This window comes from Danio rerio, chromosome 4, assembly GCF_052040795.2.
Source record: "Danio rerio strain M-AB ecotype USA chromosome 4, GRCz13ab, whole genome shotgun sequence".
Taxonomy (NCBI): Eukaryota; Metazoa; Chordata; class Actinopteri; order Cypriniformes; family Danionidae; genus Danio; species Danio rerio.
This window is the reverse complement of record NC_141024.2, coordinates 69,167,530-69,191,038: the sequence shown is the minus strand read 5'-3', so window position 1 is coordinate 69,191,038 and position 23,509 is coordinate 69,167,530. Positions and strand designations below refer to the sequence as shown.

General features: G+C 48.9%; 30 non-coding genes across 30 annotated transcripts; all 30 read right to left on the bottom strand.

The window, feature by feature from the left end:
- Window positions 1-287: 287 nt before the first annotated feature.
- Window positions 288-358, bottom strand: trnag-gcc (transfer RNA glycine (anticodon GCC)). The gene has a single exon. It is a non-coding gene; the product is annotated as a tRNA-Gly (tRNA).
- Window positions 359-1,366: 1,008 nt separating this feature from the next.
- On the bottom strand, window positions 1,367-1,437 carry trnag-ccc (transfer RNA glycine (anticodon CCC)). Its single transcript has one exon. It is a non-coding gene; the product is annotated as a tRNA-Gly (tRNA).
- A 247-nt stretch (window positions 1,438-1,684) lies between these two features.
- Window positions 1,685-1,755, bottom strand: trnag-ccc (transfer RNA glycine (anticodon CCC)). The gene has a single exon. It is a non-coding gene; the product is annotated as a tRNA-Gly (tRNA).
- Window positions 1,756-1,843: 88 nt separating this feature from the next.
- Window positions 1,844-1,914, bottom strand: trnag-ccc (transfer RNA glycine (anticodon CCC)). Its single transcript has one exon. It is a non-coding gene; the product is annotated as a tRNA-Gly (tRNA).
- Window positions 1,915-2,299: 385 nt separating this feature from the next.
- On the bottom strand, window positions 2,300-2,370 carry trnag-ccc (transfer RNA glycine (anticodon CCC)). Its single transcript has one exon. It is a non-coding gene; the product is annotated as a tRNA-Gly (tRNA).
- Window positions 2,371-2,617: 247 nt separating this feature from the next.
- Window positions 2,618-2,688, bottom strand: trnag-ccc (transfer RNA glycine (anticodon CCC)). Its single transcript has one exon. It is a non-coding gene; the product is annotated as a tRNA-Gly (tRNA).
- Window positions 2,689-3,094: 406 nt separating this feature from the next.
- On the bottom strand, window positions 3,095-3,165 carry trnag-ccc (transfer RNA glycine (anticodon CCC)). Its single transcript has one exon. It is a non-coding gene; the product is annotated as a tRNA-Gly (tRNA).
- A 1,201-nt stretch (window positions 3,166-4,366) lies between these two features.
- trnag-gcc (transfer RNA glycine (anticodon GCC)) lies at window positions 4,367-4,437 on the bottom strand. The gene has a single exon. It is a non-coding gene; the product is annotated as a tRNA-Gly (tRNA).
- A 564-nt stretch (window positions 4,438-5,001) lies between these two features.
- trnag-ccc (transfer RNA glycine (anticodon CCC)) lies at window positions 5,002-5,072 on the bottom strand. The gene has a single exon. It is a non-coding gene; the product is annotated as a tRNA-Gly (tRNA).
- Window positions 5,073-6,107: 1,035 nt separating this feature from the next.
- On the bottom strand, window positions 6,108-6,178 carry trnag-acc (transfer RNA glycine (anticodon ACC)). The gene has a single exon. It is a non-coding gene; the product is annotated as a tRNA-Gly (tRNA).
- Window positions 6,179-6,885: 707 nt separating this feature from the next.
- On the bottom strand, window positions 6,886-6,956 carry trnag-ccc (transfer RNA glycine (anticodon CCC)). The gene has a single exon. It is a non-coding gene; the product is annotated as a tRNA-Gly (tRNA).
- A 247-nt stretch (window positions 6,957-7,203) lies between these two features.
- trnag-ccc (transfer RNA glycine (anticodon CCC)) lies at window positions 7,204-7,274 on the bottom strand. Its single transcript has one exon. It is a non-coding gene; the product is annotated as a tRNA-Gly (tRNA).
- Window positions 7,275-7,680: 406 nt separating this feature from the next.
- On the bottom strand, window positions 7,681-7,751 carry trnag-ccc (transfer RNA glycine (anticodon CCC)). The gene has a single exon. It is a non-coding gene; the product is annotated as a tRNA-Gly (tRNA).
- A 1,201-nt stretch (window positions 7,752-8,952) lies between these two features.
- On the bottom strand, window positions 8,953-9,023 carry trnag-gcc (transfer RNA glycine (anticodon GCC)). Its single transcript has one exon. It is a non-coding gene; the product is annotated as a tRNA-Gly (tRNA).
- Window positions 9,024-9,428: 405 nt separating this feature from the next.
- Window positions 9,429-9,499, bottom strand: trnag-ccc (transfer RNA glycine (anticodon CCC)). The gene has a single exon. It is a non-coding gene; the product is annotated as a tRNA-Gly (tRNA).
- A 247-nt stretch (window positions 9,500-9,746) lies between these two features.
- Window positions 9,747-9,817, bottom strand: trnag-ccc (transfer RNA glycine (anticodon CCC)). The gene has a single exon. It is a non-coding gene; the product is annotated as a tRNA-Gly (tRNA).
- A 406-nt stretch (window positions 9,818-10,223) lies between these two features.
- Window positions 10,224-10,294, bottom strand: trnag-ccc (transfer RNA glycine (anticodon CCC)). Its single transcript has one exon. It is a non-coding gene; the product is annotated as a tRNA-Gly (tRNA).
- A 1,201-nt stretch (window positions 10,295-11,495) lies between these two features.
- On the bottom strand, window positions 11,496-11,566 carry trnag-gcc (transfer RNA glycine (anticodon GCC)). Its single transcript has one exon. It is a non-coding gene; the product is annotated as a tRNA-Gly (tRNA).
- A 405-nt stretch (window positions 11,567-11,971) lies between these two features.
- On the bottom strand, window positions 11,972-12,042 carry trnag-ccc (transfer RNA glycine (anticodon CCC)). Its single transcript has one exon. It is a non-coding gene; the product is annotated as a tRNA-Gly (tRNA).
- A 406-nt stretch (window positions 12,043-12,448) lies between these two features.
- Window positions 12,449-12,519, bottom strand: trnag-ccc (transfer RNA glycine (anticodon CCC)). Its single transcript has one exon. It is a non-coding gene; the product is annotated as a tRNA-Gly (tRNA).
- A 717-nt stretch (window positions 12,520-13,236) lies between these two features.
- On the bottom strand, window positions 13,237-13,307 carry trnag-gcc (transfer RNA glycine (anticodon GCC)). Its single transcript has one exon. It is a non-coding gene; the product is annotated as a tRNA-Gly (tRNA).
- A 548-nt stretch (window positions 13,308-13,855) lies between these two features.
- trnag-ccc (transfer RNA glycine (anticodon CCC)) lies at window positions 13,856-13,926 on the bottom strand. Its single transcript has one exon. It is a non-coding gene; the product is annotated as a tRNA-Gly (tRNA).
- A 247-nt stretch (window positions 13,927-14,173) lies between these two features.
- Window positions 14,174-14,244, bottom strand: trnag-ccc (transfer RNA glycine (anticodon CCC)). Its single transcript has one exon. It is a non-coding gene; the product is annotated as a tRNA-Gly (tRNA).
- Window positions 14,245-14,788: 544 nt separating this feature from the next.
- trnag-ccc (transfer RNA glycine (anticodon CCC)) lies at window positions 14,789-14,859 on the bottom strand. The gene has a single exon. It is a non-coding gene; the product is annotated as a tRNA-Gly (tRNA).
- Window positions 14,860-15,265: 406 nt separating this feature from the next.
- On the bottom strand, window positions 15,266-15,336 carry trnag-ccc (transfer RNA glycine (anticodon CCC)). The gene has a single exon. It is a non-coding gene; the product is annotated as a tRNA-Gly (tRNA).
- An 88-nt stretch (window positions 15,337-15,424) lies between these two features.
- On the bottom strand, window positions 15,425-15,495 carry trnag-gcc (transfer RNA glycine (anticodon GCC)). The gene has a single exon. It is a non-coding gene; the product is annotated as a tRNA-Gly (tRNA).
- A 564-nt stretch (window positions 15,496-16,059) lies between these two features.
- Window positions 16,060-16,130, bottom strand: trnag-ccc (transfer RNA glycine (anticodon CCC)). The gene has a single exon. It is a non-coding gene; the product is annotated as a tRNA-Gly (tRNA).
- Window positions 16,131-16,377: 247 nt separating this feature from the next.
- On the bottom strand, window positions 16,378-16,448 carry trnag-ccc (transfer RNA glycine (anticodon CCC)). Its single transcript has one exon. It is a non-coding gene; the product is annotated as a tRNA-Gly (tRNA).
- An 883-nt stretch (window positions 16,449-17,331) lies between these two features.
- Window positions 17,332-17,402, bottom strand: trnag-gcc (transfer RNA glycine (anticodon GCC)). Its single transcript has one exon. It is a non-coding gene; the product is annotated as a tRNA-Gly (tRNA).
- Window positions 17,403-17,966: 564 nt separating this feature from the next.
- Window positions 17,967-18,037, bottom strand: trnag-ccc (transfer RNA glycine (anticodon CCC)). Its single transcript has one exon. It is a non-coding gene; the product is annotated as a tRNA-Gly (tRNA).
- Between the last annotated feature and the right edge of the window lie 5,472 nt (window positions 18,038-23,509).

Here is a 23,509-nt window from a genome sequence, read left to right as displayed (position 1 = left end):
CCAGTGGGAGGCGAGAATTCTACCACTGAACCACCACTGCTGATATGCTCAGTCTGCTGTCCTAGTGCGTAGTGATTGCTGCACGGCTGTTACCCAGAGCTGGAAGAGTAGCAACACAAAACAGGAATTGCATTGGCCGAGAATCGGACCCGGGTCTCCCGCATGGCAGGTGAGAATTCTACCACTGAACCACCAATGCTGAGCCATGTTTTTCCTTGCCTTTGTGTTATGTGAGTGCTAAAAGGCAGTCAACTAGAGTTGTAACAGGAGGCACACAAAACAGCAATTGCATTGGCCGGGAATCGGACCCGGGTCTCCCGCGTGGCAGGCGAGAATTCTACCACTGAACCACCAATGCTGATATGCTTATACAACTGTCCTAGTGGGTTGTGATTGCTGCAAGGCTGTTACCCAGAGCTGGAAGAGTAACAACACAAAACAGGGTTTGCATTGGCCAGGAACCGGACCAGGCGAGAATTCTACCAGTGAACCACCAATGCTGATATGCTCATACTGCTGTCCTAGTGGGGTGTGATTGCTGCAAGGCTGTTACCCAGAGCTGGAAGATTAGCAACACAAACCAGGAATTGCATTGGCCAGGAATCGGACCCGGGTCACGCGCGTGGGAGGCGAGAATTCTACCACTGAACCATTAATGCTGATATGCTCATGCTGCTGTCCTAGTGGGTTGTGATTGCTGCAAGGCTGTTACCCAGAGCTGGAAGAGTAGCAACACAAAAATTAAATTAAATTGGCTGGGAATCGGACCCAGGTCTACCACGTGGCAGGCAAGAAGTCTACCACTGAACCACCAATGCTGATATGCTTATACAACTGTCCTAGTGGGTTGTGATTGCTGCAAGGCTGTTACCCAGAGCTGGAAGAGTAACAACACAAAACAGGGTATGCATTGGCCAGGAACCGGACCAGGCGAGAATTCTACCAGTGAACCACCAATGCTGATATGCTCATACTGCTGTCCTAGTGGGGTGTGATTGCTGCAAGGCTGTTACCCAGAGCTGGAAGATTAGCAACACAAACCAGGAATTGCATTGGCCAGGAATCGGACCCGGGTCACGCGCGTGGGAGGCGAGAATTCTACCACTGAACCATTAATGCTGATATGCTCATGCTGCTGTCCTAGTGGGTTGTGATTGCTGCAAGGCTGTTACCCAGAGCTGGAAGAGTAGCAAGACAAAAATTAAATTAAATTGGCTGGGAATCGGACCCAGGTCTACCACGTGGCAGGCAAGAAGTCTACCACTGAACCACCAATGCTGATATGCTCAAACATCTGTCCTAGTGGGGTGTGATTGCTGCAAGGCTGTTACCCGGAGCTGGAAGATTAACTACACAAAACAGGAATTGCATTGGCCGGGAATCGGACCCAGGTCTCCCGCGTGGGAGGCGAGAATTCTACCACTGAACCACCAACACTGATATGCTCATACTGCTCTCCTAGTGGGGTGTGATTGCTGCAAGGCTGTTACCCAGAGCTGGAAGAGAAGCAACACAAAAAGGGAACTGCGTTGGCCGGGAATCAGACCCAGGTCTCCTGTGTGGGAGGCGAGAATTTTACCACTAAACCACCAATGCTGATATGCTCATACTGCTGTCCTAGTGGGGTGTGATTGCTGCAAGGCTGTTACCCAGAGCTGGAAGAGTAGCAACATAAAACAGGATTTGCATTGGCCGGGAATCGGACCCGGGTCTCCCGCGTGGGAGGCAAGAATTCTACCACTGAACCACCAATGCTGATATGCTCACACTTCTTTCCTAGTGGGGTGTTATTGCTGCAAGGCTGTTACCCAGAGCTGGAAGAGTAGCAACACAAAAGACGAATTGCATTGGCCGGTAATCGAATCCGGGTCTCCCGCGTGGGAGGCGAGAATTTTACCACTGAACCACCAATGCTGATATGCTTATACATCTGTCCTAGTGGGGTGTGATTGCTGCAAGGCTGTTACCCAGAGCTGGAAGAGTAGCAACACAAAACAGGAATTGCATTGGCCAGGAATCGGACCCGGGTCTCCCGCGTGGCAGGCGAGAATTCTACCAGTGAACCACCAATGCTGATATGCTCATACTGCTCTCCTAGTGGGGTGTGATTGCTGCAAGGCTGTTACCCAGAGCTGGAAGAGTAGCAACACAAAAGAGGATTTGCATTGGCCGGGAATCGGACCCGGAATTCTACCACTGAATCACCAATGCTGATATGCTCATACTGCTGTCCTAGTGGGGTGTGATTGCTGCAAGGCTGTTACCCAGAGCTGAAAGAGTAGCAAAATAAAAGAGGATTTGCATTGGCCGAGAATCGGACCCGGGTCTCCCGCGTGGGAGGCGAGAATTCTACCACTGAACCACCAATGCTGAAATGCTCATACTGCTCTCCTAGTGGGGTGTGATTGCTGCAAGGCTGTTACCCAGAGCTGGAAGAGAAGCAACACAAAAAGGGAACTGCGTTGGCCGGGAATTGGACCCAGGTCTCCTGTGTGGGAGGCGAGAATTCTACCACTAAACCACCAATGCTGATATGCTCATATTGCTGTCCTAGTGGGGTGTGATTGCTGCAAGGCTGTTACCCAGAGCTGGAAGAGTAGCAACACAAAAGACGAATTGCATTGGCCGGTAATCGAATCCGGGTCTCCCGCGTGGGAGGCGAGAATTCTACCACTGAACCACCAATGCTGATATGCTCTCACTGCTGTCCTAGTGGGGTGTGATTGCTGCAAGGCTGTTACCCACAGCTGGAACAGTAGCAACACAAAAGAGAAATTGCATTGGCCGGTAATCGAATCTGGGTCTCCCACGTGGGAGGCGAAAATTTTACCACTGAACCACCAATGCTGATATGCTTATACAACTGTCCTAGTGGGGTGTGATTGCTGCAAGGCTGTTACCCAGAGCTGGAAGAGTAGCAACACAAAACAGGAATTGCATTGGCCAGGAATCGGAGCCGGGTTTCCCGCGTGGCAGGCGAGAATTCTACCAGTGAACCACCAATGCTGATATGCTCATACTGCTCTCCTAGTGGGGTGTGATTGCTGCAAGGCTGTTACCCAGAGCTGGAAGAGTAGCAACACAAAAGAGGATTTGCATTGGCCGGGAATCGGACCCGGGTCTCCCGCGTGGGAGGCGAGAATTCTACCACTGAACCACCAATGCTGATATGCTCATACTGCTCTCCTAGTGGGGTGTGATTGCTGCAAGGCTGTTACCCAGAGCTGGAAGAGAAGCAACACAAAAAGGGAACTGCGTTGGCCGGGAATCGGATCCAGGTCTCCTGTGTGGGAGGCGTGAATTCGACCACTAAATCACCAATGCTGATATGCTCATACTGCTGTCCTAGTAGGGTGTAATTGCTGCAAGGCTGTTACCCAGAGCTGGAAGAGTAGCAACATAAAACAGAAATTGCATTGGCCAGGAATCGGACCCGGGTCACCCGCGTGGGAGGCGAGAATTCTACCACTGAACCATTAATGCTGATATGCTCATGCTGCTGTCCTAGTGGGTTGTGATTGCTGCAAGGCTGTTACCCAGAGCTGGAAGAGTAGCAACACAAAAATGAAATTAAATTGGCCGGGTATCGGACCCAGGTCTACCACGTGGCAGGCAAGAAGTCTACCACTGAACCACCAATGCTGATATGCTCAAACATCTGTCCTAGTAGGGTGTGATTGCTGCAAGGCTGTTACCCGGAGCTGGAAGATTAACTACACAAAACAGGAATTGCATTGGCCGGGAATCGGACCCAGGTCTCCCGTGTGGGAGGCGAGAATTCTACCACTGAACCACCAACACTGATATGCTCATACTGCTCTCCTAGTAGGGTGTGATTGCTGCAAGGCTGTTACCCGGAGCTGGAAGATTAACTACACAAAACAGGAATTGCATTGGCCGGGAATCGGACCCAGGTCTCCCGTGTGGGAGGCGAGAAATCTACCACTGAACCACCAACACTGATATGCTCATACTTCTCTCCTAGTAGGGTGTGATTGCTGCAAGGCTGTTACCCAGAGCTGGAAGAGTAGCAACACAAAAGAGGAATTAAATTGACCAGGAATCGGACACGGGTCTCCCGCGTGGCAGGCGAGAATTCTACCACTGAACCACCGATGCTGATATGCTCATACTGCTCTCCTAGTGGGGTGTGATTGCTGCAAGGCTGTTACCCAGAGCTGGAAGAGTAGCAACACAAAAGAGGATTTGCATTGGCCGGGAATTGGACACAGGACTTCCGCGTGGGAGGTGAGAATTCTACCACTGAACCACCAATGCTGATATGCTTATACAACTGTCCTAGTGGGGTGTGATTGCTGCAAGGCTGTTACCCAGAGCTGAAAGAGTAGCAACACAAAACAAGATTTGCATTGGCCGGGAATCGGACCCGGGTCTCCCGCGTGGCAGGCGAGAATTCTACCATTGAACCACCAATGCTGATATGCTCAAAATCTGTCCTAGTGAGGTGTGATTGCTGCAAGGCTGTTACCCGGAGCTGGAAGATTAACTAAACAAAACAGGAATTGCATTGGCCGGGAATCGGACCCAGGTCTCCCATGTGGGAGGTGAGAATTCTACCACTGAACCACCAAAACTGATATGCTCGTAAATCTGTCCTAGTGGGGTGTGATTGCTGCAAGGCTGTAACCCAGAGCTGGAAGAGAAGCAACACAAAAAGGGAACTGCGTTGACCGGGAATCGGACCCAGGTCTCCTGTGTGGGAGGCGAGAATTCTACCACTAAACTATCAATGCTGATATGCTCATACTGCTGTCCTAGTGGGGTGTGATTGCTGCAAGGCTGTTACCCAGAGCTGGAAGAGTAGCAACCTAAAACAGGATTTGCATTGGCCGGGAATCGGACCTGGGTCTCCTGCGAGGGAGGCGAGAATTCTACCACTGAACCACCAATGCTGATATGCTCACACATCTTTCCTAGTGGGGTGTGATTGCTGCAAGGCTGTTACCCAGAGCTGGAAGAGTAGCAACACAAAAGACGAATTGCATTGGCCGGTAATCGAATCCGGGTCTCCCGCGTGGGAGGCGAGAATTTTACCACTGAACCACCAATGCTGATATGCTTATACAACTGTCCTAGTGGGGTGTGATTGCTGCAAGGCTGTTACCCAGAGCTGGAAGAGTAGCAACACAAAACAGGAATTGCATTGGCCAGGAATCGGAGCCGGGTCTCCCGCGTGGCAGGCGAGAATTCTACCAGTGAACCACCAATGCTGATATGCTCATACTGCTCTCCTAGTGGGGTGTGATTGCTGCAAGGCTGTTACCCAGAGCTGGAAGAGAAGCAACACAAAAAGGGAACTGCGTTGGCCGGGAATCGGATCCAGGTCTCCTGTGTGGGAGGCGTGAATTCGACCACTAAACCACCAATGCTGATATGCTCATACTGCTGTCCTAGTAGGGTGTAATTGCTGCAAGGCTGTTACCCAGAGCTGGAAGAGTAGCAGCATAAAACAGAAATTGCATTGGCCAGGAATCGGACCCGGGTCACCCGCGTGGGAGGAGAGAATTCTACCACTGAACCTCCAATGCTGATATGCTCGTACTACTGTCCTAGTGGGGTGTGATTGCTGCAAGGCTGTTACCCAGAGCTGGAAGAGTAGCAACAGAAAAACAGGATTTGCATTGGCCAGGAACCAGACCAGGGTGTCCCACGTGGCAGGCGAGAATTCTACCAGTGAACCACCAATGCTGATATTGCTGCCCTAGTGGGGTGTGACTGCTGCAACCCTGTTACCCAGAGCTGGAAGATTAGCAACACAAAGCAGGAATTGCTTTGGCCAGGAATCGGACCCGGGTCTCCCGTGTGGTGGGCGAGAATTCTACCACTGAACCACCAATGCTGATATGCTCATACTTCTGTCCTAGTGGGGTGTGATTGCTGCAAGGCTGTTACCCAGAGCTGGAAGATTAGCAACACAAAACAGGAATTGCATTTGCCGGGAATCGGACCCGGGTCTCCCCAGTGGGAGGCGAGATTTCTACCACTGAACCACCACTGCTGATATGCTCAGTCTGCTGTCCTAGTGCGTAGTGATTGCTGCACGGCTGTTACCCAGAGCTGGAAGAGTAGCAACACAAAACAGGAATTGCATTGGCCGAGAATCGGACCCGGGTCTCCCGCATGGTAGGTGAGAATTCTACCACTGAACCACCAATGCTGAGCCATGTTTTTCCTTGCCTTTGTGTTATGTGAGTGCTAAAAGGCAGTCAACTAGAGTTGTAACAGGAGGCACACAAAACAGCAATTGCATTGGCCGGGAATCGGACCCGGGTCTCCCACGTGGCAGGCGAGAATTCTACCACTGAACCACCAATGCTGATATGCTTATACAACTGTCCTAGTGGGTTGTGATTGCTGCAAGGCTGTTACCCAGAGCTGGAAGAGTAACAACACAAAACAGGGTTTGCATTGGCCAGGAACCGGACCAGGCGAGAATTCTACCAGTGAACCACCAATGCTGATATGCTCATACTGCTGTCCTAGTGGGGTGTGATTGCTGCAAGGCTGTTACCCAGAGCTGGAAGATTAGCAACACAAACCAGGAATTGCATTGGCCAGGAATCGGACCCAGGTCACGCGCGTGGGAGGCGAGAATTCTACCACTGAACCATTAATGCTGATATGCTCATGCTGCTGTCCTAGTGGGTTGTGATTGCTGCAAGGCTGTTACCCAGAGCTGGAAGAGTAGCAACACAAAAATTAAATTAAATTGGCTGGGAATCGGACCCAGGTCTACCACGTGGCAGGCAAGAAGTCTACCACTGAACCACCAATGCTGATATGCTCAAACATCTGTCCTAGTGGGGTGTGATTGCTGCAAGGCTGTTACCCGGAGCTGGAAGATTAACTACACAAAACAGGAATTGCATTGGCCGGGAATCGGACCCAGGTCTCCCGCGTGGGAGGCGAGAAATCTACCACTGAACCACCAATGCTGATATGCTCATACTGCTCTCCTAGTGGGGTGTGATTGCTGCAAGGCTGTTACCCAGAGCTGGAAGAGAAGCAACACAAAAAGGGAACTGCGTTGGCCGGGAATTGGACCCAGGTCTCCTGTGTGGGAGGCGAGAATTCTACCACTAAACCACCAATGCTGATATGCTCATATTGCTGTCCTAGTGGGGTGTGATTGCTGCAAGGCTGTTACCCAGAGCTGGAAGAGTAGCAACACAAAAGACGAATTGCATTGGCCGGTAATCGAATCCGGGTCTCCCGCGTGGGAGGCGAGAATTCTACCACTGAACCACCAATGCTGATATGCTCTCACTGCTGTCCTAGTGGGGTGTGATTGCTGCAAGGCTGTTACCCACAGCTGGAACAGTAGCAACACAAAAGAGAAATTGCATTGGCCGGTAATCGAATCTGGGTCTCCCACGTGGGAGGCGAAAATTTTACCACTGAACCACCAATGCTGATATGCTTATACAACTGTCCTAGTGGGGTGTGATTGCTGCAAGGCTGTTACCCAGAGCTGGAAGAGTAGCAACACAAAACAGGAATTGCATTGGCCAGGAATCGGAGCCGGGTTTCCCACGTGGCAGGCGAGAATTCTACCAGTGAACCACCAATGCTGATATGCTCATACTGTTCTCCTAGTGGGGTGTGATTGCTGCAAGGCTGTTACCCAGAGCTGGAAGAGTAGCAACACAAAAGAGGATTTGCATTGGCCGGGAATCGGACCCGGGTCTCCCGCGTGGGAGGCGAGAATTCTACCACTGAACCACCAATGCTGATATGCTCATACTGCTCTCCTAGTGGGGTGTGATTGCTGCAAGGCTGTTACCCAGAGCTGGAAGAGAAGCAACACAAAAAGGGAACTGCGTTGGCCGGGAATCGGATCCAGGTCTCCTGTGTGGGAGGCGTGAATTCGACCACTAAATCACCAATGCTGATATGCTCATACTGCTGTCCTAGTAGGGTGTAATTGCTGCAAGGCTGTTACCCAGAGCTGGAAGAGTAGCAACATAAAACAGAAATTGCATTGGCCAGGAATCGGACCCGGGTCACCCGCGTGGGAGGCGAGAATTCTACCACTGAACCATTAATGCTGATATGCTCACGCTGCTGTCCTAGTGGGTTGTGATTGCTGCAAGGCTGTTACCCAGAGCTGGAAGAGTAGCAACACAAAAATGAAATTAAATTGACCGGGTATCGGACCCAGGTCTACCACGTGGCAGGCAAGAAGTCTACCACTGAACCACCAATGCTGATATGCTCAAACATCTGTCCTAGTAGGGTGTGATTGCTGCAAGGCTGTTACCCGGAGCTGGAAGATTAACTACACAAAACAGGAATTGCATTGGCCGGGAATCGGACCCAGGTCTCCCGTGTGGGAGGCGAGAATTCTACCACTGAACCACCAACACTGATATGCTCATACTGCTCTCCTAGTAGGGTGTGATTGCTGCAAGGCTGTTACCCGGAGCTGGAAGATTAACTACACAAAACAGGAATTGCATTGGCCGGGAATCGGACCCAGGTCTCCCGTGTGGGAGGCGAGAAATCTACCACTGAACCACCAACACTGATATGCTCATACTTCTCTCCTAGTAGGGAGTGATTGCTGCAAGGCTGTTACCCAGAGCTGGAAGAGTAGCAACACAAAAGAGGAATTAAATTGACCAGGAATCGGACACGGGTCTCCCGCGTGGCAGGCGAGAATTCTACCACTGAACCACCGATGCTGATATGCTCATACTGCTCTCCTAGTGGGGTGTGATTGCTGCAAGGCTGTTACCCAGAGCTGGAAGAGTAGCAACACAAAAGAGGATTTGCATTGGCCGGGAATTGGACACAGGACTTCCGCGTGGGAGGTGAGAATTCTACCACTGAACCACCAATGCTGATATGCTTATACAACTGTCCTAGTGGGGTGTGATTGCTGCAAGGCTGTTACCCAGAGCTGAAAGAGTAGCAACACAAAACAAGATTTGCATTGGCCGGGAATCGGACCCGGGTCTCCCGCGTGGCAGGCGAGAATTCTACCATTGAACCACCAATGCTGATATGCTCAAAATCTGTCCTAGTGAGGTGTGATTGCTGCAAGGCTGTTACCCGGAGCTGGAAGATTAACTAAACAAAACAGGAATTGCATTGGCCGGGAATCGGACCCAGGTCTCCTGTGTGGGAGGCGAGAATTCTACCACTAAACTATCAATGCTGATATGCTCATACTGCTGTCCTAGTGGGGTGTGATTGCTGCAAGGCTGTTACCCAGAGCTGGAAGAGTAGCAACCTAAAACAGGATTTGCATTGGCCGGGAATCGGACCTGGGTCTCCTGCGAGGGAGGCGAGAATTCTACCACTGAACCACCAATGCTGATATGCTCACACATCTTTCCTAGTGGGGTGTGATTGCTGCAAGGCTGTTACCCAGAGCTGGAAGAGTAGCAACACAAAAGACAAATTGCATTGGCCGGTAATCGAATCCGGGTCTCCCGCGTGGGAGGCGAGAATTTTACCACTGAACCACCAATGCTGATATGCTTATACAACTGTCCTAGTGGGGTGTGATTGCTGCAAGGCTGTTACCCAGAGCTGGAAGAGAAGCAACACAAAAAGGGAACTGCGTTGGCCGGGAATTGGACCCAGGTCTCCTGTGTGGGAGGCGAGAATTCTACCACTAAACCACCAATGCTGATATGCTCATATTGCTGTCCTAGTGGGGTGTGATTGCTGCAAGGCTGTTACCCAGAGCTGGAAGAGTAGCAACACAAAAGACGAATTGCATTGGCCGGTAATCGAATCCGGGTCTCCCGCGTGGGAGGCGAGAATTCTACCACTGAACCACCAATGCTGATATGCTCTCACTGCTGTCCTAGTGGGGTGTGATTGCTGCAAGGCTGTTACCCACAGCTGGAACAGTAGCAACACAAAAGAGAAATTGCATTGGCCGGTAATCGAATCTGGGTCTCCCACGTGGGAGGCGAAAATTTTACCACTGAACCACCAATGCTGATATGCTTATACAACTGTCCTAGTGGGGTGTGATTGCTGCAAGGCTGTTACCCAGAGCTGGAAGAGTAGCAACACAAAACAGGAATTGCATTGGCCAGGAATCGGAGCCGGGTTTCCCGCGTGGCAGGCGAGAATTCTACCAGTGAACCACCAATGCTGATATGCTCATACTGCTCTCCTAGTGGGGTGTGATTGCTGCAAGGCTGTTACCCAGAGCTGGAAGAGTAGCAACACAAAAGAGGATTTGCATTGGCCGGGAATCGGACCCGGGTCTCCCGCGTGGGAGGCGAGAATTCTACCACTGAACCACCAATGCTGATATGCTCATACTGCTCTCCTAGTGGGGTGTGATTGCTGCAAGGCTGTTACCCAGAGCTGGAAGAGAAGCAACACAAAAAGGGAACTGCGTTGGCCGGGAATCGGATCCAGGTCTCCTGTGTGGGAGGCGTGAATTCGACCACTAAATCACCAATGCTGATATGCTCATACTGCTGTCCTAGTAGGGTGTAATTGCTGCAAGGCTGTTACCCAGAGCTGGAAGAGTAGCAACATAAAACAGAAATTGCATTGGCCAGGAATCGGACCCGGGTCACCCGCGTGGGAGGCGAGAATTCTACCACTGAACCATTAATGCTGATATGCTCACGCTGCTGTCCTAGTGGGTTGTGATTGCTGCAAGGCTGTTACCCAGAGCTGGAAGAGTAGCAACACAAAAATGAAATTAAATTGGCCGGGTATCGGACCCAGGTCTACCACGTGGCAGGCAAGAAGTCTACCACTGAACCACCAATGCTGATATGCTCAAACATCTGTCCTAGTAGGGTGTGATTGCTGCAAGGCTGTTACCCGGAGCTGGAAGATTAACTACACAAAACAGGAATTGCATTGGCCGGGAATCGGACCCAGGTCTCCCGTGTGGGAGGCGAGAATTCTACCACTGAACCACCAACACTGATATGCTCATACTGCTCTCCTAGTAGGGTGTGATTGCTGCAAGGCTGTTACCCGGAGCTGGAAGATTAACTACACAAAACAGGAATTGCATTGGCCGGGAATCGGACCCAGGTCTCCCGTGTGGGAGGCGAGAAATCTACCACTGAACCACCAACACTGATATGCTCATACTTCTCTCCTAGTAGGGTGTGATTGCTGCAAGGCTGTTACCCAGAGCTGGAAGAGTAGCAACACAAAAGAGGAATTAAATTGACCAGGAATCGGACACGGGTCTCCCGCGTGGCAGGCGAGAATTCTACCACTGAACCACCGATGCTGATATGCTCATACTGCTCTCCTAGTGGGGTGTGATTGCTGCAAGGCTGTTACCCAGAGCTGGAAGAGTAGCAACACAAAAGAGGATTTGCATTGGCCGGGAATTGGACACAGGACTTCCGCGTGGGAGGTGAGAATTCTACCACTGAACCACCAATGCTGATATGCTTATACAACTGTCCTAGTGGGGTGTGATTGCTGCAAGGCTGTTACCCAGAGCTGAAAGAGTAGCAACACAAAACAAGATTTGCATTGGCCGGGAATCGGACCCGGGTCTCCCGCGTGGCAGGCGAGAATTCTACCATTGAACCACCAATGCTGATATGCTCAAAATCTGTCCTAGTGAGGTGTGATTGCTGCAAGGCTGTTACCCGGAGCTGGAAGATTAACTAAACAAAACAGGAATTGCATTGGCCGGGAATCGGACCCAGGTCTCCTGTGTGGGAGGCGAGAATTCTACCACTAAACTATCAATGCTGATATGCTCATACTGCTGTCCTAGTGGGGTGTGATTGCTGCAAGGCTGTTACCCAGAGCTGGAAGAGTAGCAACCTAAAACAGGATTTGCATTGGCCGGGAATCGGACCTGGGTCTCCTGCGAGGGAGGCGAGAATTCTACCACTGAACCACCAATGCTGATATGCTCACACATCTTTCCTAGTGGGGTGTGATTGCTGCAAGGCTGTTACCCAGAGCTGGAAGAGTAGCAACACAAAAGACAAATTGCATTGGCCGGTAATCGAATCCGGGTCTCCCGCGTGGGAGGCGAGAATTTTACCACTGAACCACCAATGCTGATATGCTTATACAACTGTCCTAGTGGGGTGTGATTGCTGCAAGGCTGTTACCCAGAGCTGGAAGAGTAGCAACACAAAACAGGAATTGCATTGGCCAGGAATCGGAGCCGGGTCTCCCGCGTGGCAGGCGAGAATTCTACCAGTGAACCACCAATGCTGATATGCTCATACTGCTCTCCTAGTGGGGTGTGATTGCTGCAAGGCTGTTACCCAGAGCTGGAAGAGAAGCAACACAAAAAGGGAACTGCGTTGGCCGGGAATCGGATCCAGGTCTCCTGTGTGGGAGGCGTGAATTCGACCACTAAACCACCAATGCTGATATGCTCATACTGCTGTCCTAGTAGGGTGTAATTGCTGCAAGGCTGTTACCCAGAGCTGGAAGAGTAGCAGCATAAAACAGAAATTGCATTGGCCAGGAATCGGACCCGGGTCACCCGCGTGGGAGGCGAGAATTCTACCACTGAACCTCCAATGCTGATATGCTCGTACTACTGTCCTAGTGGGGTGTGATTGCTGCAAGGCTGTTACCCAGAGCTGGAAGAGTAGCAACAGAAAAACAGGGTTTGCATTGGCCAGGAACCAGACCAGGGTGTCCCACGTGGCAGGCGAGAATTCTACCAGTGAACCACCAATGCTGATATTGCTGCCCTAGTGGGGTGTGACTGCTGCAACCCTGTTACCCAGAGCTGGAAGATTAGCAACACAAAGCAGGAATTGCTTTGGCCAGGAATCGGACCCGGGTCTCCCGCGTGGTGGGCGAGAATTCTACCACTGAACCACCAATGCTGATATGCTCATACTTCTGTCCTAGTGGGGTGTGATTGCTGCAAGGCTGTTACCCAGAGCTGGAAGATTAGCAACACAAAACAGGAATTGCATTTGCCGGAAATCGGACCCGGGTCTCCCCAGTGGGAGGCGAGATTTCTACCACTGAACCACCACTGCTGATATGCTCAGTCTGCTGTCCTAGTGCGTAGTGATTGCTGCACGGCTGTTACCCAGAGCTGGAAGAGTAGCAACACAAAACAGGAATTGCATTGGCCAAGAATCGGACCCGGGTCTCCCGCATGGCAGGTGAGAATTCTACCACTGAACCACCAATGCTGAGCCATGTTTTTCCTTGCCTTTGTGTTATGTGAGTGCTAAAAGGCAGTCAACTAGAGTTGTAACAGGAGGCACACAAAACAGCAATTGCATTGGCCGGGAATCGGACCCGGGTCTCCCGCGTGGCAGGCGAGAATTCTACCACTGAACCACCAATGCTGATATGCTTATACAACTGTCCTAGTGGGTTGTGATTGCTGCAAGGCTGTTACCCAGAGCTGGAAGAGTAACAACACAAAACAGGGTTTGCATTGGCCAGGAACCGGACCAGGCGAGAATTCTACCAGTGAACCACCAATGCTGATATGCTCATACTGCTGTCCTAGTGGGGTGTGATTGCTGCAAGGCTGTTACCCAGAGCTGGAAGATTAGCAACACAAACCAGGAATTGCATTGGCCAGGAATCGGACCCAGGTCACGCGCGTGGGAGGCGAGAATTCTACCACTGAACCATTAATGCTGATATGCTCATGCTGCTGTCCTAGTGGGTTGTGATTGCTGCAAGGCTGTTACCCAGAGCTGGAAGAGTAGCAACACAAAAATTAAATTAAATTGGCTGGGAATCGGACCCAGGTCTACCACGTGGCAGGCAAGAAGTCTACCACTGAACCACCAATGCTGATATGCTCAAACATCTGTCCTAGTGGGGTGTGATTGCTGCAAGGCTGTTACCCGGAGCTGGAAGATTAACTACACAAAACAGGAATTGCATTGGCCGGGAATCGGACCCAGGTCTCCCGCGTGGGAGGCGAGAAATCTACCACTGAACCACCAATGCTGATATGCTCATACTGCTCTCCTAGTGGGGTGTGATTGCTGCAAGGCTGTTACCCAGAGCTGGAAGAGAAGCAACACAAAAAGGGAACTGCGTTGTCCGGGAATCAGACCCAGGTCTCCTGTGTGGGAGGCGAGAATTTTACCACTAAACCACCAATGCTGATATGCTTATACTGCTGTCCTAGTGGGGTGTGATTGCTGCAAGGCTGTTACCCAGAGCTGGAAGAGTAGCAACATAAAACAGGATTTGCATTGGCCGGGAATCGGACCCGGGTCTCCCGGGTGGGAGGCGAGAATTCTACCACTGAACCACCAATGCTGATATGCTCACACTTCTTTCCTAGTGGGGTGTTATTGCTGCAAGGCTGTTACCCAGAGCTGGAAGAGTAGCAACACAAAAGACGAATTGCATTGGCCGGTAATCGAATCTGGGTCTCCCGCGTGGGAGGCGAGAATTTTACCACTGAACCACCAATGCTGATATGCATATACAACTGTCCTAGTGGGGTGTGATTGCTGCAAGGCTGTTACCCAGAGCTGGAAGAGTAGCAACACAAAACAGGAATTGCATTGGCCAGGAATCGGACCCGGGTCTCCCGCGTGGCAGGCGAGAATTCTACCAGTGAACCACCAATGCTGATATGCTCATACTGCTCTCCTAGTGGGGTGTGATTGCTGCAAGGCTGTTACCCAGAGCTGGAAGAGTAGCAACACAAAAGAGGATTTGCATTGGCCGGGAATCGGACCCGGAATTCTACCACTGAACCACCAATGCTGATATGCTCATACTGCTGTCCTAGTGGGGTGTGATTGCTGCAAGGCTGTTACCCAGAGCTGGAAGAGTGGCAACATAAAAGAGGATTTGCATTGGCCGGGAATCGGACCCGGGTCTCCCGCGTGGGAGGCGAGAATTCTACCACTGAACCACCAATGCTGATATGCTCATACTGCTTTCCTAGTGGGGTGTGATTGCTGCAAGGCTGTTACCCAGAGCTGGAAGAGAAGCAACACAAAAAGGGAACTGCGTTGGCCGGGAATCGGACCCAGGTCTCCTGTGTGGGAGGCGAGAATTCTACCACTAAACCACCAATGCTGATATGCTCATACTGCTGTCCTAGTGGGGTGTGATTGCTGCAAGGCTGTTACCCAGAGCTGGAAGAGTAGCAACATAAAACAGGATTTGCATTGGCCGGGAATCGGACCTGGGTCTCCTGCGAGGGAGGCGAGAATTCTACCACTGAACCACCAATGCTGATATGCTCACACTTCTTTCCTAGTGGGGTGTGATTGCTGCAAGGCTGTTACCCAGAGCTGGAAGAGTAGCAACACAAAAGACGAATTGCATTGGCCGGTAATCGAATCCGGGTCTCCCGCGTGGGAGGCGAGAATTCTACCACTGAACCACCAATGCTGATATGCTCTCACTGCTGTCCTAGTGGGGTGTGATTGCTGCAAGGCTGTTACCCACAGCTGGAACAGTAGCAACACAAAAGAGAAATTGCATTGGCCGGGGATCGAACCCGGGTCTCCCGCATGGCAGGCGAGAATTCTACCACTGAACCACCAATGCTGATATCCTCATCCTGCTGTCCTAGTGGGGTGTGATTGCTACAAGGCTGTTACCCAGAACTGGAAGAGTTGCAACACAAAACAGAAATTGCATTGGCCAGGAATTGGACACAGCACTTCCGGGTGGGAGGCGAGAATTCTACCACTGAACCAGCAATGCTGATATGCTCAAACAGCTGTCCTAGTGAGGTGTGATTGCTGCAAGGCTGTTACCCGAGCTGGAAGATTAACTAAACAAAACAGGAATTGCATTGGCCGGGAATCGGACCCAGGTCTCCCATGTGGGAGGTGAGAATTCTACCACTGAACCACCAAAACTGATATGCTTGTAAATCTGTCCTAGTGGGGTGTGATTGCTGCAAGGCTGTAACCCAGAGCTGGAAGAGAAGCAACACAAAAAGGGAACTGCGTTGACCGGGAATCGGACCCAGGTCTCCTGTGTGGGAGGCGAGAATTCTACCACTAAACCATCAATGCTGATATGCTCATACTGCTGTCCTAGTGGGGTGTGATTGCTGCAAGGCTGTTACCCAGAGCTGGAAGAGTAGCAACACAAAAGACGAATTGCATTGGCCGGTAATCGAATCCGGGTCTCCCACGTGGGAGGCGAAAATTTTACCACTGAACCACCAATGCTGATATGCTTATACAACTGTCCTAGTGGGGTGTGATTGCTGCAAGGCTGTTACCCAGAGCTGGAAGAGTAGCAACACAAAACAGGAATTGCATTGGCCAGGAATCGGAGCCGGGTCTCCCGCGTGGCAGGCGAGAATTCTACCAGTGAACCACCAATGCTGATATGCTCATACTGCTCTCCTAGTGGGGTGTGATTGCTGCAAGGCTGTTACCCAGAGCTGGAAGAGTAGCAACACAAAAGAGGATTTGCATTGGCCGGGAATCGGACCCGGGTCTCCCGCGTGGGAGGCGAGAATTCTACCACTGAACCACCAATGCTGATATGCTCATACTGCTCTCCTAGTGGGGTGTGATTGCTGCAAGGCTGTTACCCAGAGCTGGAAGAGAAGCAACACAAAAAGGGAACTGCGTTGGCCGGGAATCGGATCCAGGTCTCCTGTGTGGGAGGCGTGAATTCGACCACTAAATCACCAATGCTGATATGCTCATACTGCTGTCCTAGTAGGGTGTAATTGCTGCAAGGCTGTTACCCAGAGCTGGAAGAGTAGCAACATAAAACAGAAATTGCATTGGCCAGGAATCGGACCCGGGTCACCCGCGTGGGAGGCGAGATTTCTACCACTGAACCATTAATGCTGATATGCTCATGCTGCTGTCCTAGTGGGTTGTGATTGCTGCAAGGCTGTTACCCAGAGCTGGAAGAGTAGCAACACAAAAATGAAATTAAATTGGCCGGGAATCGGACCCAGGTCTACCACGTGGCAGGCAAGAAGTCTACCACTGAACCACCAATGCTGATATGCTCAAACATCTGTCCTAGTAGGGTGTGATTGCTGCAAGGCTGTTACCCGGAGCTGGAAGATTAACCACACATAACAGGAATTGCATTGGCCGGGAATCGGACCCAGGTCTCCCGTGTGGGAGGCGAGAAATCTACCACTGAACCACCAACACTGATATGCTCATACTGCTCTCCTAGTAGGGTGTGATTGCTGCAAGGCTGTTACCCAGAGCTGGAAGAGTAGCAACACAAAAGAGGATTTGCATTGGCCGGGAATTGGACACAGGACTTCCGCGTGGGAGGTGAGAATTCTACCACTGAACCACCAATGCTGATATGCTTATACAACTGTCCTAGTGGGGTGTGATTGCTGCAAGGCTGTTACCCAGAACTGAAAGAGTAGCAACACAAAACAAGATTTGCATTGGCCGGGAATCGGACCCGGGTCTCCCGCGTGGCAGGCGAGAATTCTACCATTGAACCACCAATGCTGATATGCTCAAAATCTGTCCTAGTGAGGTGTGATTGCTGCAAGGCTGTTACCCGGAGCTGGAAGATTAACTAAACAAAACAGGAATTGCATTGGCCGGGAATCGGACCCAGGTCTCCCATGTGGGAGGTGAGAATTCTACCACTGAACCACCAAAACTGATATGCTCGTAAATCTGTCCTAGTGGGGTGTGATTGCTGCAAGGCTGTAACCCAGAGCTGGAAGAGAAGCAACACAAAAAGGGAACTGCGTTGACCGGGAATCGGACCCAGGTCTCCTGTGTGGGAGGCGAGAATTCTACCACTAAACTATCAATGCTGATATGCTCATACTGCTGTCCTAGTGGGGTGTGATTGCTGCAAGGCTGTTACCCAGAGCTGGAAGAGTAGCAACCTAAAACAGGATTTGCATTGGCCGGGAATCGGACCTGGGTCTCCTGCGAGGGAGGCGAGAATTCTACCACTGAACCACCAATGCTGATATGCTCACACTTCTTTCCTAGTGGGGTGTGATTGCTGCAAGGCTGTTACCCAGAGCTGGAAGAGTAGCAACACAAAAGACGAATTGCATTGGCCGGTAATCGAATCCGGGTCTCCCGCGTGGGAGGCGAGAATTTTACCACTGAACCACCAATGCTGATATGCTTATAAAACTATCCTAGTGGGGTGTGATTGCTGCAAGGCTGTTACCCAGAGCTGGAAGAGTAGCAACACAAAACAGGAATTGCATTGGTCAGGAATCAGAGCCGGGTCTCCCGCGTGGCAGGCGAGAATTCTACCAGTGAACCACCAATGCTGATATGCTCATACTGCTCTCCTAGTGGGGTGTGATTGCTGCAAGGCTGTTACCCAGAGCTGGAAGAGTAGCAACAGAAAAACAGGGTTTGCATTGGCCAGGAACCAGACCAGGGTCTCCCACGTGGCAGGCGAGAATTCTACCAGTGAACCACCAATGCTGATATTGCTGCCCTAGTGGGGTGTGACTGCTGCAACCCTGTTACCCAGAGCTGGAAGATTAGCAACACAAAGCAGGAATTGCTTTGGCCAGGAATCGGACCCGGGTCTCCCGCGTGGGGGGCGAGAATTCTACCACTGAACCACCAATGCTGATATGCTCATACTTCTGTCCTAGTGGGGTGTGATTGCTGCAAGGATGTTACCCAGAGCTGGAAGAGTAGCAACAGAAAAACAGGGTTTGCATTGGCCAGGAACAGACCAGGGTCTCCCACGTGGCAGGCGAGAATTCTACCAGTAAACCACCAATGCTGATATGCTTGTACTGCTGTCCTAGTGGGGTGTGATTGCTGCAAGGCTGTTACCCAGAGCTGGAAGAGTAGCAACACAAAACAGGGTTTCCCTTTTTCCAGGAACCGGACCAGGGCCTCCCACAAGGCAGGCGAGAATTCTACCAGAGAACCACCAATGCTGATATGCTCATATTGCTGTCCTAGTGGGGTGTGATTGCTGCAAGGCTGTTACCCAGAGCTGGAAGAGTAGCAACACAAAACAGGGTTTTCATTGGCCAGGAATCGGACCCGGGTCTCCTGCGTGGCAAGCAAGAATTCTACCACTGAACCACCAATGCTGATATCAACATACTGCTGTCCTAGTGGGGTGTGATTACTGCAAGGCTGTTACCCAGAGCTGGAAGATTAGCAACACAAAACAGGAATTGCATTGGCCAGGAATCGGACCTGGGTCTCCCGCGTGGGAGGCGAGACTTCTACCACTGAGTCACCAATGCTAATATGCTCATGCTGCTGTCCTAGTGGGTTGTGATTGCTGCAAGGCTGTTACCCGGAGCTGGAAGAGTTGCAACACAAAAAAGAAATTGCATTGGCCGAGAATCGGACCCAGGTCTACCGCGTGGCAGGCAAGAATTCTACCACTGAACCACCAATGCTGATATGTTCACACTGCTCTCCTAGTAGGGTGTGATTGCTGCAAAGCTGTTACCCAGAGCTGGAAGAGAAGCAACACAAAAAAGGCACTGTGTTAGCCGTGAATCGGACCCGGGTCTCCCACGTGGCAGGCAAGAATTCTACCACTGAACCACCAATGCTGATATGCTCACACTGCTGTCCTAGTGGGGTGTGATTGCTGCAAGGCTGTTACCCAGAGCTGGAAGATTAGCAACACAAAACAGGAATTGCATTGAACGGTAATCGAATCCGGGTCTCCCGCGTGGCAGGCGAGAATTCTACCACTGAACCACCAGTGCTGATATGCAAATAGATCTGTCCTAGTGGAGTGTGATTGCTGCAAGGCTGTTACCCAGCGCTGGAAGAGTAGCAACACAAAAGAGGAATTGCATTGGCTGGGAATCGGACCCGGGTCTCCCGCGTGGGAGGCAAGAATGCTACCACTGAACCACCAATGCTGATATGCACATACTACTGTCCTAGTGGGGTGTGATTGCTGCAAGGCTGTTACACAGAGCTGGAAGAGTAGCAACACAAAAGAGGATTTGTATTTGCCAGGAATCGGACCCGGGTCTCCCGCGTGGCAGGTGAGAATTCTACCAGTGAACCACCAATGCTGATATGCGCATACTGCTGTCCTAGTTGGGTGTGATTTCTGCACGGCTGTTACCCAGAGCTGAAAGAGTAGCAACACAAAACAGGAATTGCATTGGCCGGGAATCGGACCCGGGTCTCCAGCATGGCAGGCGAGAATTCCACCACTGAACCACCAATGCTGACACATATTGTTCTTTGCCTTTGTGCTTTGTGGCTCCTAGGAGACAGCTCGGACCAGTTAAGCATGTAAGGTTGGCCGAGTGGGCTTAGACGCTGCATTCAGGACGCAGTCTCTCCTGGAGGCGTGGGTTCAAATACCACATTTGACAAACCAAATTTTTGCCTACGCGTTCAGGCTCACTTCTTTAACTCTGGCGCCATGTCCGAGTGATACAGTAACACCGACAAAGCACAGCATCAATCTCTTTTAGCCAAAGTTCATGCACCGTAGCAGTGTCCCTGGCAGACTTAATGGGCACTTTAGACTGTAGGTTTTAAGGCGTTTCCGATCAAGGTATTGTCCACAAAAACTCGAAGATGCTTATGAAAAAAAAAACAATGGACGAAGGCTTTAATGCAAGTAAACCGAAAGGGGATCAAAAGAACTGTCTTGGAATGCCATGTAGTGGAATGTTCTGGGATGCCATTGATTTTTAAGGCAATGGGATTCGCAGGACTTTTCGTCAAATCCTCGCACAACGTTAATTCATGACATTTGACAGATCCACGCCGAACGTTAAGCGACAACGTGATAGGAATGGAGGCATCATTGCTTCAGACTTAGGAAATGTTCTTGGAACTTCACGCCGCCAGGCCTCCAGAGGAGCTGTAGCTTTTTTCGCCCTGGGGAAGCATGATCCACACGGAAGGGGATAAAAAATGCCACCCAGTCATCTAAGCGCTTCCATGTGCCAAAAGTTAGCACGCTGCCCCATGTGAGGCTCGATCTCACGACCTTCAGATTATGAGACTGACGCGCTGCCTACTGCGTCAACGAGGCAGACTGCTGGACCTGGGCAAACTGTGAAACACCAGCTTCCATGTCACGGTGCTGCGGTCTGGCTTCTAGGAGACAGCTCAGACCAGTCAAGCATGTCAGGATGGCAGAGCGGTCTAAAGCGCTGTGTTCAAGCTGGGGAACAATCGTCCAACAAAGAAGGGCAAGAAGGGAAGAAAGGTGGGAAGAAAGAAAGAGAAAAAGGGAAGAAGAGGGGGAAAAAATGAAGAAAAGAAAGGGTGAATTCTAAGCTTCCCAGATACGCCTTCCCTGCACCTGCTTTACGTCACGCATAGTGAAGCTGTTCTGTGTTAAAACAACGCAATTTGAGTTACATTGATTTCTATTGCAGGTGCTCACCAAGACCGGGGTTCGAATCCAGCTAAAGACGCTTTATTGTTATTGGTTTACTATTACTCAATAAACTAACTGTTTGAATGTGTAATGCTCCAAGGTAAATAAAATATGCCTAAGCACTTTATTATTGTGTTTTTTGACATTCTTTCATGAAAAATTAAGCATACCAACTTGAATGTGTCATTATTTAGTAGTTGTTGTAGCATTATGCTTATGGTTATTATTGTTTTGTATTTTAATGTACAAATGATCTATAGAAATGTCATAGATTATATAGTGAACACACACACATATATACATATATATACATATATATATATATATATATATATATATATATATATATATATATATATATATATGTGTGTGTGTGTGTGTGTGTGTGTATATAGTGTGCATAGTGTATATGGAATTAAAAGTCAAATAGTCAGTTTTTGTTATATGCATTATTTAACTAACAATTGTCAACAGAACAGTAATGAATATAGAGTAGAAAATGTAAAAATAATAAATTAGTTATTAATAATACAGTATTAACAATATAAATAAACAATGTTAATAAAATGTTAAATACAAACAGAAACCGACACAAAGTGGACTTAAAAGTCAAGGACATTTATTAATGCAATATTTATTTAACAATGGTCAAAAAAAACAGTAATCAAAAAGGGCAAGACAAAAAGCATTTAATTAAAAACACTGTGTTCACAATGGCAAAATGTACACTACTGTTCAAAGGTTTGCGATCTGCTCAATGTATTTTTTTAATGTTTTAAATATGTTTATCAAGGCTACATTTATTTGATCTAATATTTAGTAAAAACTGGAATAATGTGAAATAATAATATAGGCAAATTAAATAAATAAAGAATAATTTATTCAAACAATTCAAATCAAATAAAATCGATTTAATTTATGAGCAAATCAAACAATAGAATTCTTGTTATATATGATTAATATTAAGCTTTTATATTTTAACAATAATAATTTTTTTGAACATTAGTGTATATTACCTTACATTTCAAGCAATTAGAAACTACCACCTAATTTAAACTAATTTACTCAATTTATTTTAAGCAGGTCTCTAGCAACACCTCAACTTTTTTATTGCTTTTTGTTCTTTTCTCTCCTATGTTTGAACTTTGAACTGAACTTTGAACACCTTGAACACTTGAAACACTGAAATTGTCATTTCTTTTGATTTTTAAAAAAATGTACCATTGACAATTGCGGTGAAATTTTTGATGCCACTGGTGGAGTAGACGGGGGCTGGGGCTGGGCCTCGAGTTGTCTCGTCTCCATCACCTCCTGAGCAGGTACAGTAGGGGCAGGTTGTTGCACCATTTGTGCAGGAGCAGCAGAAGCAGTACTCTGCTAAAAATAATCACAAAAATACATATAATCATGAAAAAGGACAGCCATTCTAGTAAATAAAAATAAACACATATTGATTCAAAAATGTACCTTTTGAGTGTGAAAACCACATGTGCATTTCAGCACACCTCCAAGCAAAGTCCTCTGCCCACGAGATTGCAATGGGCATTTCTCAATCTGAAAAAATCATGAAAGATATATTAAATAATTTTATACAATACAAAAAACTTTTATAACTAAACAAGAATTTTAACTCAATGACTCCCTTAATGAATCACACAATAGCTCTGTAAATTAATTTATCACTGTTTTTAGAGTGTGCAATATTTATTTATTACGTAATTGTACAGTTTGTATCTCTAAAAACGAAAAGAAGAATAAGAGGAACTGGACAGGAACATTTCAGGCCTTAAAACCACATGCTGTGTACTGTACACTCATAATTCATTCCCCCACCTTTTCAGATCTCTCTCATAAACGGTCAAACTTACTAAATTATTCAACGTAAATCTCAAAATACATGAAATTTAAAACACTTTAATATTTAAAAACAAGTATGACATATTTTACACAGATACTGTACTGAATGTACTGAAGCCTAACAAGTTAACGTAACTCTGTTAAGCAAATTTCAACAAACATTATATCATGTAAACGAAATACACACCCTTTGATAAATCTCATGCCACTTTCTTTGTCGAGGAGCTGGCCTGTTGCCCTCATTTGATGGCCAAACTCCTGTGCTAGCAAACTTTTTCAGACGTGAAATCCAGTCAGCGTCTGACATAGCTTTATGAGATTTTTCAGACATTTTTTCTCCTATAAATAAAAGGTTTTGAATTTAAGTATTCAAATTTGAAAT